This window comes from Convolutriloba macropyga, chromosome 14 (genome assembly GCF_964194025.1).
Source record: "Convolutriloba macropyga chromosome 14, txConMacr16.3, whole genome shotgun sequence".
Taxonomy (NCBI): domain Eukaryota; kingdom Metazoa; phylum Xenacoelomorpha; order Acoela; family Convolutidae; genus Convolutriloba; species Convolutriloba macropyga.
In genome coordinates, this window is record NC_134481.1 from 27,517,023 (window position 1) to 27,530,369 (window position 13,347).

Below are 13,347 nucleotides of genomic sequence, written 5' to 3' on the forward strand. Positions count from 1 at the left end.
AGATATGCAAAACCCTCCACCAATTGATTTTGAACAACTAAAATTAACGGCTAACAAAATGCATAATCGCAGTCACAGCCTAGACGTACTCCAAAATGATCAGCCACACACAAATGAAGTCACAGACTTTGACACTCATTCGGCTGATACATACGAAATTTAAAACAAAATGTACATTAAAGAACATCTAACAGTATACCCCCCCACTACTATTGACTCGTCAAAATTGTATATTCATAAAATTGTGTATTCACAACAAAACACAAGAGACCTACAGTAAAAATGACAATATGTTTTTAACATATAACAATGTAACCACTAACGAATGAGTTTTTAACATATCAAACTACAAACGGTTTCTATAACAGTCAACATAATTTTTGTAACCATATGTTATTCAAATAGTAATAATCTATGAGTTTTAGCACAATGGCAACAGGCATGGACTACGAATCGCCATACAAATCCGATTCACCATTCAGCTACGAAGTTGAAGAAGGAGAGCTGAGTTCCGGATCAGGAAGATCGAGTCCTGGCACAGTAAGAGATAACGCATCGGACTGTGGAACTCAAACAGACGATCAAATGGGGAATATTTCTGAAACAGTCACTACAATGAGAGTACATTTGGACAATACTCCAAAGATTACTCAAATTCCACCAGAAATTGCACGTAAAATCAAGAATAAATTTGACAACAGACGGAACTTGCAATCCTTTAACACTAACAAAAACACTAATGAGCAAGGAACAAGTACAAATATTCATAGCTATGAACATAGCAGATTAGTTAACACTCAAAACCGTTCAACGACGGAGTCATATACATCACCCCCACTTCCAAACTACCCACCACCAGTGCGACCGCCACCGCCATCTGATTATATTACAGAACAACCGAGAACACAAACATATGCTCAACAACGATTGTTTACAGCTAATAGTAGACCGAACAAATTAAGATTCCCCTACGCGGTAACACAGAGATCAACTAATAGTAAATCATTTTTCCACCAATCAACAAATGAGCAGACACCATCGACAACAGTTATGGAAACAATTTGGTTTCAGGACAAAGATCCTAGAACATTAAATAGCCCACACAATAGTAATTACAACCCATTATTATCATACAGAAATTGGGCAAACATGCCATTCGATTCACGTATTTCCCAGAGTATTTCCCACCTCTGCCACCATAAAATACAAATACTGTCAAGCGTAGTACGAAAAACATGGGGAGAGACAAACTCCACCAGACTATGTACCCAATACTCAAACAGTTTTATAGCCTAACTGAGAGATTTTTATTTGATTATGACTACGAGTTTAAAATTCCAATCACATGTCATTTCGATCTACTTATAGCTAAAGCATCCCAAGACTTATCTGCGTACAGTATTTACGATCATCAGATATTTCAACTTAGTTTCAATTTTCAGCATCCTACACCGAAAGATGGACAGAACAATAACTACAGAGTACATGAAACTAAGCTAATCCACAACCTTATATATTATACATTTCTACGTGACAAAAGCAATAATACATCAAGAAGTTACATACACATAAACGATCAACTCACATCACCTTATTTCCTAAATTACGGATATCGTTTAAAATGGGAACATACATTGGGCACACTTAGAAACTTTGACCCAATCAAGAATTACTATATTTTCCAACCGAAAGATACACCGGAGCGGCCTCTCATGGTACCGATCAAAGCTTTGGAACCTTGCGAAGAATATCACGTCTAGCACCTCGAAGGAAGCGTAACAAACCGCATTTTCACAAATAGAATAAACTTCAATAATGAACGGACTAAAACAGAACTTGAGCACGAACTATGCAACACAGTGAAAGCATCCACTACAGACATTCCATTAAAAGGCCTAACGAACTTACTTGCATATTTCCTATCGAAAGCCGACAACTTTGTAAAGGAATACCGCCATTATAAAGAACGGACAAACTATCCGAAACGGACGGAGAAATTTTAACAATGTTATCATAGTAACAAGTAACAACTCTCAATAGTAACAACTCTCGATAATTTCGACAAGTAACAATAAAAAACCATGAAATTAATCAGTGCATATATGATTAATTATGTTTTCTGATACCCGAAATTCACCCTTTCCTGATAAATGTATTTGTATCAGTCCAATAATTTGTATTCAAATACTTTGTAAACACTTATATTTATATTTTTATCTCGATAAACACACTCACAACGAGCAATCTATAGGTGTACTTCATATTTACACAACTATTAATTACAAAAATAATTGTACCGATTGTTATATATCTTCGCTGTTCAATAAACTCTAAAAAAATAATTTTTTACTTTTTCTATAAACCCTAACCTAATTTCTAAATTGTATATGTATATATGCAAAGATTTTTCCATAGTTAGTTATATGCAATTTTGTAAATAAATAACAACTTGAAATAGGACACAGAATTGACGGGAATTAGAACACTTGCAGTGTAAACAAAGTGTAAACGGACAAACGGTGAGTCATATAACAAGACATATTAACTCTATGTATAAAATATAATAATAACTTTCAGACCTTGAGTCATTGACATGACATTTCAACAAAACTCATCCTAGATTCTTATAGAACCAATTTGTTTACACAACATACAAACTATAATATCAGTTTGAAATCATAATGACATAGCAAAGTGTTATATACTTTTCCAAACAGACTGTAACAATATATCAACTTCTAACATAGATCAAAAAATAAAATATTTGGACTTCGAAATTTTCACATGTAAAAAACATATAAATAAACTGATGACCAAATATATGTAAAACATACTTTCATTTATCAAAGAACAAAACACATGTATATATGGATACATTATATTAATTCTTTAAGCTATAGTAACAACTAACAGCTTCACCTTTACCTAGTAACAACTAACATTGTAGTAATCCAAATACTGAAAGAGTCTTTGGATTATTTGGAATATTGGATATAAGCGCGCAGACAGAGACATTAATTAATTTCCAGAATTGATAAAATACCCATTAATGAGGATCAGGCAATTGACATTTTTGGGCCTAACCATTATAACAAACAATAAGCGAGATCTCTAAACCTTTTACAAAATACATGACACAACACAAATTGTAGAAGTATGACAATACAATTCGTAAGAACTGATTGCATCAGAATAACTTCTGGTTTCGCGAAGAAATCAAAATTATTAATACATGTTCATCTTCAATAATCAAATTTGAACTAATTCAACATGGCTACACATTCAATTGTCACTAAAACATTTCTAGACCATGTCACACACCTTGTGTTGACCTAGCAAGAACTACCCTCAATTGATCCATCGAATTCCATAAAAACATATAACAAAATATACTTAACATAGATCAAATAAATCTCTATTTTCTTTCCAACCGGAAGGGATACTAGGTATAACAGAATATTAAAACCTAACAAAAGGTTACAATAATGAAAAACTTTTTTTTAAAACATCTAACACCTAACAACAAACCAATTCAGGTAAGTCAGGTAAGTCAAGTCACTGGACATCAGGATCGCCTCCAAGCATCAACACCGGACCTACCCGAAAGGATCTTCACCCACTGGACGTGGTAATGGAATAGATACTTTTGTGGTTGTTGATGTTCAATCCTTGCTCCTTGGGCAACCTGTGTCTGGGAACCGACTTACAGACGAACCGATCTCAAGCAACACATTCCAAAAAGAAAGAAAATCCTTCAGAGAGAATAAAGAGAAATTGACTTATTAGATTGTACAAGAGACTTTCAGAAAACTCGAAACCCCGGAAAGATGGAGTCAAATATGACTTCCAGAAAAGACTATTTGAAAGACTTTATTATTTAACCGTGTTGGTTCATTTGAAATCCTCACAATGCAATTTTGTTTTTCGCGAAATGATATTTTTCTAAATTTGTGATGAGATTTTTTTGTCTAGTTTTTTGAAGCATTTGAAGACTTGTTCTTTGTGTTTTTTTTCCTCCACCAGTGACTCTAATAATGTCGTCTATGAAACTGTGCGTTTTTTTGAGCCCCTTTAGAAGGTTGTCCATTGTTTTTTGGAATTTAGCTGGCATATATGTTATGCCATAAAATGCTGCTAAAAACAGGTATGGTCGGTGGCTTGACTCCCTTTTATATTGCGGTTGCATTGTTGTATGGTTGCTTCATATAGCCGTAGTTGGCTATATGCGTATCGTAGGTCGATGGTTAAAAAAGTACCTCGTTTTAATTCGATGAGTCCCAGATTGATTGTGCAAAATTGTCCATAAAGCATGGAGTCAGTGTTGACTTCCAACAAAAAGATTTAGAGAATTTATTTATGTTAATAAATATAAACTAAAATACTCAACCCTGATTGGTTGAAAATATGGAAATACCTTTCCTTTAAATGTTTATCTGTTTACCCGTAGGTAACACAACACGCTACCCCTTTAGTAGATACCAGTCATACCTGATATAATAATAAAGTATATTTCTCACTCTCTACTCCGCTCTTGTTTTAGTATTGAGATATACGTTAGACTTTAGCATTGAGGCCGGTGCACTGTCTACTGAAGCTCAGATAGAAGAGCAACAGACTAGAGATCTAGAACTTTAGTTAGTCAGGTAAGCCTTAAGAGTACACCTTATTCTTGAGACAACCATAAGACAGTTCCAGAAGTATCCTAATAAAGGTAAGCTCAGAACACGTCTTAACTGGTGCAATTATGTCGCACTTTTTTAGTACGTCCAGTATTTTCTGGATTCGTTCTCTTAACTGTATTGGTACTTTGCCTATTCTTTGTTTCTTGAAAATTGCATCTTTCTTTATAGGTAGATTCAGCTTCACTTTTGTTTTTCCAACGTCAAATTTTGTCGTTGCGTAGACTTGTCTGTAGTCTAATATGATTGTTACTACTTTTTCAAATTCGATGTGGGTTAAGTATGAATGTTGAAAGTCGAACATTTGAATAAATTCTTTTTCTGATTCTGTGTATTTATTAATGTTAAAATTGCATTTGAAATTTGGTTTTCTTTCGAATGTAGCTACTTGTTCAATTTTTTTATTGTCTTGTATGTTTAGTATTTCGTTGATATCAATTTCATTTTCATATGTTAAGTGATATAATGCTGTAAATAAGTCTATGGAATTAGTCTGATACATTTCTTCGTTCTGTTTTTTGAACGTAATGTTTTGATACATAAAACCAATTAAGCCTTCATTAATTGTTATTTTGTGTTGATTTTTATTGACTAAGAATATGTCCATGAAGTGTTCTTTTTCTGTTGTAAGAACTTTTATATCCATGAATGATAGATTGTGATACTTGTTAATTGGTTCGAAATAGTAGTTTGAACTATAAATTGTTTTTCCGTTTGACTTTTCCATTTGTCTGAAGATGGGTATCGGAAATGTTACGCAACTATGTTGTTCTTTTTCGAGATAGATTGATTCTTTGTTATAAATCGGATATAGTCTAGAGTAGTAGGGGTATCCTTTTGTACTGTTCATGAAGAATGTAATGTCATTATCTAGAATTGTGTTAGTGTTTATTGTTAATTTGTTCGTATTTACATTTATTGTTTCTATATGTTCCTTGAAGAATGGATTTCCAAGTATGTTGTGATTACTTTGAGTAACATAAAAATGAATTTTAAAGTTGTGTTGTATTTTATTTCTGTTGTTTGATATTCTATCTGGTGTTAGATTTAATGTTATTGTTCCAAATATTTCTATGGTTGTATTATTTGCTGCTGTTAGTGTTTTGTTTGCTCGTTCGAGATGTATATCAGAGTTGTTGTATTTTATTTCATTCCAGGTGTCTTCGTATAAGAGGTTTAATGTTGCTCCAGAGTCCAGTAGAAAATCAATTTCCAATACTGGTTTTTGCTTTGTAAAGTCTTGTTCGAATTTGTTACACTGATACATTGGTAGTATCCATGTTGGGTTACTTTCTAGTGCATTCACTATAGTATTGCATGTGTCTTCGTTCGCGTTGTAAAATTTGTCAAGTATTTCTTGATCTTCATTTGATGATTCGGATGTGTATTCGTATTCATCAATGCCAGGTGGATCTTCGTTTTGTCTATCTGTCTCAATATTATTTATTCTGCATTTATTGTTATTATTGTTATATTTGTTTCCATCTGTTCTTCCGTCTTTTGATTGATGTCTGTTATTTTGTTCTCGATGTGACGAATTTCTTTTATCATTTCTTTTGTTATTGTTTGAATAATGTCTGTTATTGCTATTTGATCTTTGTCTGTATCTATCAGTTCTATTTGAATCTCTGCTATCAAATCTCTGTCTGTTATAATTATTATTACTATTATTATTATTTTTGTTATACGGTGATTGGTGTTTTGATTGACTGCAATTTGTGTATCTTGAGCTTGATCTACTATTATTATATCTATTATATTTATTGTTTCTGTTGTAGCTGTTTGTTCTACTTCTATTGAAATTGTTTCTATTGTAACTTGTATTTTTATTGTTATATTTGTTATTGGAGTCACTGTTTCTTTGATAATTTGACATTTTATTGTAGTTATTTCTTGATTGTGGTCTATATGGCGTTCTGCTTCTTGACCTGTTGTACACTGGTGATGTTGATGGTAGTTGTCTTCCATTGACATTGATAGAGTCGATTCTTCTATTCGGTAAATTTTGATTATTTCTCATGTGATCATAAAATGATTTTTCTTTTGGTCTTGGTATGCTTTCTCGTCTTAGCTTTTTAAAGCATCGGCCTTTTGTGTGACCGTGTGAACTACAGTAACTACAAAATAGTGAAAATTTTGGTCTTCCTTTAAAATTTTTTCTATCGTATGTGTTATTTATTTCATTTAGAACGTTACAGATCGTTCCTTCAAATTGTTCCAAGTCGTTTTGATTCAGGTCGTTTATACTATTACAAGCTATGTTCATTTGTTTTAAGTCGTCATTAATGTTATTTATAGTTTGGTTAATTTCATATAATCGTTTATGATTGTTCGTTATTGTTCTTGTTAAGTCCATTTGATCTATTTTGTCAACTAGAGCTTCGAATGGCATTTCTGGTTCTCTTGGTGTTTGTTTATGGTTTGCATGTTTTTTCAAGGTTGCCGTTATTAGTTCATTATCCAAACATCTTATGACTGTTTGATTCATTACACTATTTCTATAATCTTCTGTATATAGTGAATATGCTGTTTTGACAAGTGTTTCTATTCTCAGAGCAAGTGACCGTAATGATTCGTTTGTATGTTTTTGTAATTACTTTAATACTATTTTTGCTTGTTGTTTTGATTTTTCAGAGTCGTACATATCTGAGAATTCTTTGCAAAATGTTTCCCAATCCAATTTGGTTTCACTCGGAAGAGTTGAATACCATTTTTGAGCTGGACCTTGTAGTGTGTGTAATATTAAGGCTGCTCTTTTTACTTTCCATTGGTGGTGTCCTGGTTTGTTTACTGGCTCTATGCCACTGCTAAATATCATTGCTGCCACTATACTGTTTAGATATTCTTCGACAGTATTTGCTGGATCTGTGCCATCAAATGGTCTTATTGTCGTTGGTACTGAACCACTACTTATGTTTTGTTCAATTTGTGGTTCTTCGTTTATACTCATTGATGTTAATTGTTTAAAGAATGGTAATGGAGGTTCTGTTACCGTTGTTTCTCTTTCTTCTGTTGTATTTGAATTTGTAGTACTTGGGGTTGATCTTCGTGTTCTAATTTCGTGTCTGTTGTTTTGTATATTATTTTCTTCTACATTTCTGTTTTCTGTTCGTGTATTGTATTGCATATTAATGTCATTTAACGTTCTTTCGAATCTGTTAAACATTGATTGTAATGCTTCATCTTGTTTTCTTTCCCTGTTTTCGTTTATTTGTCTAAATTTGTTTTCTATATTGTCTATTAATTTATTTGTATGATCTGTTACTTTTTCTGTGATTTCGTCTTTTAGATCATTATAGTTGTACGTTTGTTGTTCCCAATGTAAATCGTGATTATCATTGTTTTCGTTTAGTGAGCTTATATATGTATTGTTTCTAATATAGTCTTGGTTCATCGTTTGTTGAGTTTTCTTCCTTACTCTCTGATTTACCGTTGGTGGTATCCAATTCCCAAATTTTATTTCTTTTTCTTTCTCATCTGAATCGGAAATATATATTTCGTCTACAATATTTTGTTGGTTTTCAAACAATTTTGAGGTTGGTGGTTTGTCTGGTTTTATCGTTGATTTTTGTTTTGCTTGCAGACTTGTGTTTATTTGAACGTCTTTTGGTGTTGACGTAGTTTTAAGTTTTTTTGACAGGCTAAACGATGAGGAACCCAGTTGTCCTTGATCTGTGATTTGTACACAATCTTCTAGTCCTTGTATGTAATTTTTACTGTCTGAACATACTTTTAATGTACTTTCGAAGTGTGGTGAATAGTACTAACCGTCCCAGATGTGTCTAAAGTCTTCATTTAGATTTTCAATCTCTTCGTGAAATGCTTCTCCAAACTCTATTCGTTTTTCGTTAATGTGTTCAAAATTATCTAACCAAAATAGGAATGTACACTCTGAGATGATTTGAATTATATCAAATGTAGCTGTTTTTAATTCTGTTTTTAGTTCATTAATTTTTGTTAACCAATTATTATAACTTAATATATTATTTCTGAGTCTATCGTTTACTGACTGTATTTGTCTTTGTTGTTCGTTCAAATAACCGATTGTGTTTCGGAGTAATTCGTATGTTGTATTTGGTATTGCTGTTATTTTTGATCTGTCTTGAGAATCTTCATGTCGTTTCAAGAATGTTTTAAACATATCTGATAATTTTGTTTCATTTTGAAAATTATAAAACGTTTTCTTGTTTCTTGTTTCATCTGTTAATGTGAATATATAATGTTTGTTAAGTTGGTCTCTACCCAGTGGTATTACTGGTAGATAATGTGCTAGATGGTTTCTATGAATATTGATTTGTTGTATATGTTTTGTTTCTTTGAAGAAGTTATTCTTCAAATTTATTAGTATTTTGTGTATTGTCTCGCGGTTTTCTAGCGGACAATCATCAGAGATTGTAAACGGTGTTAAGAAATTGTTAGTATTTGTTTGTTGTAGATAACTACTGGCCATTGTTACTATTGTTATGTTAGATCTAGAGATTGTTTTGTTCAATTGTTAATTTTTCCGTTATGGAGAATAAAAGATGAAAATTTGTTATTTCAATATAGTCCGGCACTGGTCGCACCAGATAAGACGTGTGCTGAGGTAGGGTTACCTTGAGAGGTTACTCTACTTCTGTCTTATGGTGTCTCAAGAATATAGTCAAATCTTAAGGCTTACCTGACTAACTAAAGTTCTAGATCTCTAGTCTGTTGCTCTTCTATCTGAGCTTCAGTAGACAGTGCACCGGCCGCAATGCTAAAGTCTAACGTATATCTCAATACTAAAACAAGAGCGGAGTAGAGAGTGAGAAATATACTTTATTATTATATCAGGTATGACTGGTATCTACTAAAGGGGTAGCGTGTTGTGTTACCTACGGGTAAACAGATAAACATTTAAAGGAAAGGTATTTCCATATTTTCAACCAATCAGGGTTGAGTATTTTAGTTTATATTTATTAACATAAATAAATTCTCTAAATCTTTTTGTTGGAAGTCAACACTGACTCCATGCTTTATGGACAATTTTGCACAATCAATCTGGGACTCATCGAATTAAAACGAGGTACTTTTTTAACCATCGACCTACGATACGCATATAGCCAACTACGGCTATATGAAGCAACCATACAACAATGCAACCGCAATATAAAAGGGAGTCAAGCCACCGACCATACCTGTTTTTAGCAGCATTTTATGGCATAACATATATGCCAGCTAAATTCCAAAAAACAATGGACAACCTTCTAAAGGGGCTCAAAAAAACGCACAGTTTCATAGACGACATTATTAGAGTCACTGGTGGAGGAAAAAAAACACAAAGAACAAGTCTTCAAATGCTTCAAAAAACTAGACAAAAAAATCTCATCACAAATTTAGAAAAATATCATTTCGCGAAAAACAAAATTGCATTGTGAGGATTTCAAATGAACCAACACGGTATAAAACCACTAGTTAGTAAAAGAGAAGCTGTACAAATCTTAAAAGAGCCAAGTACATGCAAACAACTTAAGTTCTTCTTAGGCAGTTTTCACCACCTAACTAAACTTGTTCCCAATCCTGCAATACAATGCATAGTTGTTAGCGAAGTACTGAAAAATGGCAACAAATAAGTATGGAACCAAAAACACCAAGCGGCAGTTGGAAACATAAAACAACACATAAATAACATAACTGAAAATATACACTACGATTGCACAAGAAGAACAAGTCTTCGCGGATGCTTCACGATCCGGACTCGGAGCAGTACTCGAGCAAAAATCGAGCAAAGGGTGGGAAACAATTGCGTACGCTTCAGGGTTTCCAAGAAGTTGAATAAGAAAACAGCATATTTGAACTTGAGTTATAAGTTGTATTTTGGTCGCTCGCACATTTTAAGCGCTACCTCTCTGGTCAATTTTTTCATTCCAAACTTATCACAGAATACTTTTATCTGTATGAAAAGACAATGTATAATAAAAGCTCATCAAATCAATTTAACACGTTGGTGCGATAGGTTAACCCCATTCCATTTTCAAATTGAAAACATACCAGGATCAAAGATTGGTTTGACAGATTATATATCTAGACACGGCGCAGCAAAGCCAACTAGCATGTATGATGTAAAAGCACAAATAGATGCTATTGTTTTAACGATCTACGTAATTAAACACCGAATGAGACCACAAAAATTACAAAACTTGAACCGTTCAAGGATTCCATGACATCAAACGTGGGATCAAATATCAAACGCCCACGAGGCCGCCCGAGAAGATTACAACTACAATCGCGGGACGATTCCACGATCAAAGTGCTTGGAGCACAAAGTCATACGACAAAAACACAAACAGTTAACAAACAGAGTCTTAACAACCTACGTGGAGAACAAAACACACCGAACTTAGAAAATTGCGTGACGAAAGATGACGTAATGAGACCAAAATTCACACAGCAAGCAATTGCAAAATCGCTCTTGCCTATTAACTCAATAAAGTTGCTACCAAAGCATTCAAATTCAACAAAAATGGAACCTCAACATATTACATCTCAAAACAATCCCCCAAACATCCCAGCAAAAAGTTCACACTCGTTTTCCACCTACCTCAGTCCAAACAAAGATGAAATCTACACTGGAAGAAAGCCATCAAAGATGTGTTCAGTGCCAAATTAATCGCTGCAATGACGAATAGGGACTCAGTTTTATGTTAGATAGGAGACTGCATCTTTCAAGGAGATGAACACCGATGCAAGACAGTAAGCAGGCAAATCCACACACACTGGCATCGATTGAGTGTAAACTACAGGTGTATCCTCCTAGACAATCGATTAAAGATCGTAAATTCTAGGAAAGAAGCTGTAACCGACGTACTACATGCCACCAACCCAGGCATATGGGGATTGACAGAACTAGCGCAGAGACTATGGCGGCCTTTCATTAATAGAGACCTCATTAGTAAATTAAAAACGTGCCGCCCTTGGACCGAATTTGGTAAGAACCTTAAAAGTATAATACCAAAAAGAAAATATTAACCAATTGCACCATGCGTCACACCTAATAAAGAAATCCAAATAGATTTCAGCGGACCAAAGTTAGAAGGCCAAGGAAGAGAAGTATACTTCCATGCCTGCATCGATCGATACTGGAAATTTCCAACCCTTAAACTCTATAATAATGCTAATGCTAACTTAGAACGTTTCTTTAAAAAAATTGCCAAACAAGGGTACCTAGATCTATAGGTATAGATTAGGCCAGATGCCAAACAGGAAACCTAATCAAAGAATTCTGCAATAGAAACTATATCGAAATAATTTTTCCCCCTGCAAACGACCACCGAAAAGTAGGACTCGTCAACAGACTCGTATAAACTGTGAAACGCAAATTAGAATGCATCAAGCTGGATCCAAAGCAAAACCCTTTCAACATAAAACAGTCACTAAGACAAAATGTCCAGGAGTTAAGAATATGTCGGGTAAAGGCCACCAATATATCCCCGTTCGAAACACATTCCGGACAACCCGCTAACACACCAATAACTAATCTAACATCGCCCCCAGATAAAATTACTTTAAAACGGCCGAATGTTCAACCTGATTATTTAGATGACATCATGTAAATCGTGTGCTGAGGTAGGGTTACCTTGAGAGGTTACTCTACTTCTGTCTTATGGTGTCTCAAGAATATAGTCAAATCTTAAGGCTTACCTGACTAACTAAAGTTCTAGATCTCTAGTCTGTTACTCTTCTATCTGAGCTTCAGTAGACAGTGCACCGGCCGAAATGCTAAAGTCTAACGTATATCTCAATACTAAAACAAGAGCGGAGTAGAGAGAGAGAAATATACTTTATTATTATATCAGGTATGACTGGTACCGACTAAAGGGGTAGCGTGTTGTGTTACCAACGGCTAAACAGTTAAACATTAAAAGGAAAGATATTTCCATAATTTTAACCAATCAGGGTTGAGTATTTTAGTTTATATTTATTAACATAAGTAAAGTCTCTAAATCCTTTTGTTGGAAGTCAACACTGACTCCACATGGGAGAGGATGTATTGATCTCAGATGAACGCTGGGTGCAGGAGAGCCTGGATTGTGTTGAGGAAGTTCGTCAGTCCGAAGAAAGAATGTTAGCGGCCACGATGAAGGACACAGGTAAAATCCCACGCACATTCCGGATGACATCCCAATCACCGCTCGAACCAATGGCCGCAATCAGCAAGGGACTCCAACTAGCCAGGAAGAAAACCACTTCAACAAGAAGCAAGAAACAGCTGCAAGGTCTATGAGGCAATTCTTGAGGGCGCGCTGCTCGTCAAAACCTCTTGATCAAACATGACTATCAAGTACCCGGGCCAAGACGATACAGTACTCCACAAGTCAGAGGTCACCCTCTTCGAAACGCCCGCACAACCACGAGACCCACTCATTCAGTTCGCAGCGAGGAAGACAGTAATTAACCATCACGGCAAACTACAGCGGTCCTTGATCTTCCACCAAAAAGGAGCAATAAGCAAAACTCAAGGATGACGGACAATTCGGAAGAGAGCTCACGATTCCCCCACAAATTCAAGCCTTGCCAAGTTATCAAAAGTCAATCGCACAAAGGTACCTCCTAAAAGAAAATACGTGCAATCACGCAAGATAGGAAAAAGCAGCGCAAAGAGACCACAGAAGGAAACGTCCCCTTCATCGCAGGAGGCCGAGGACGA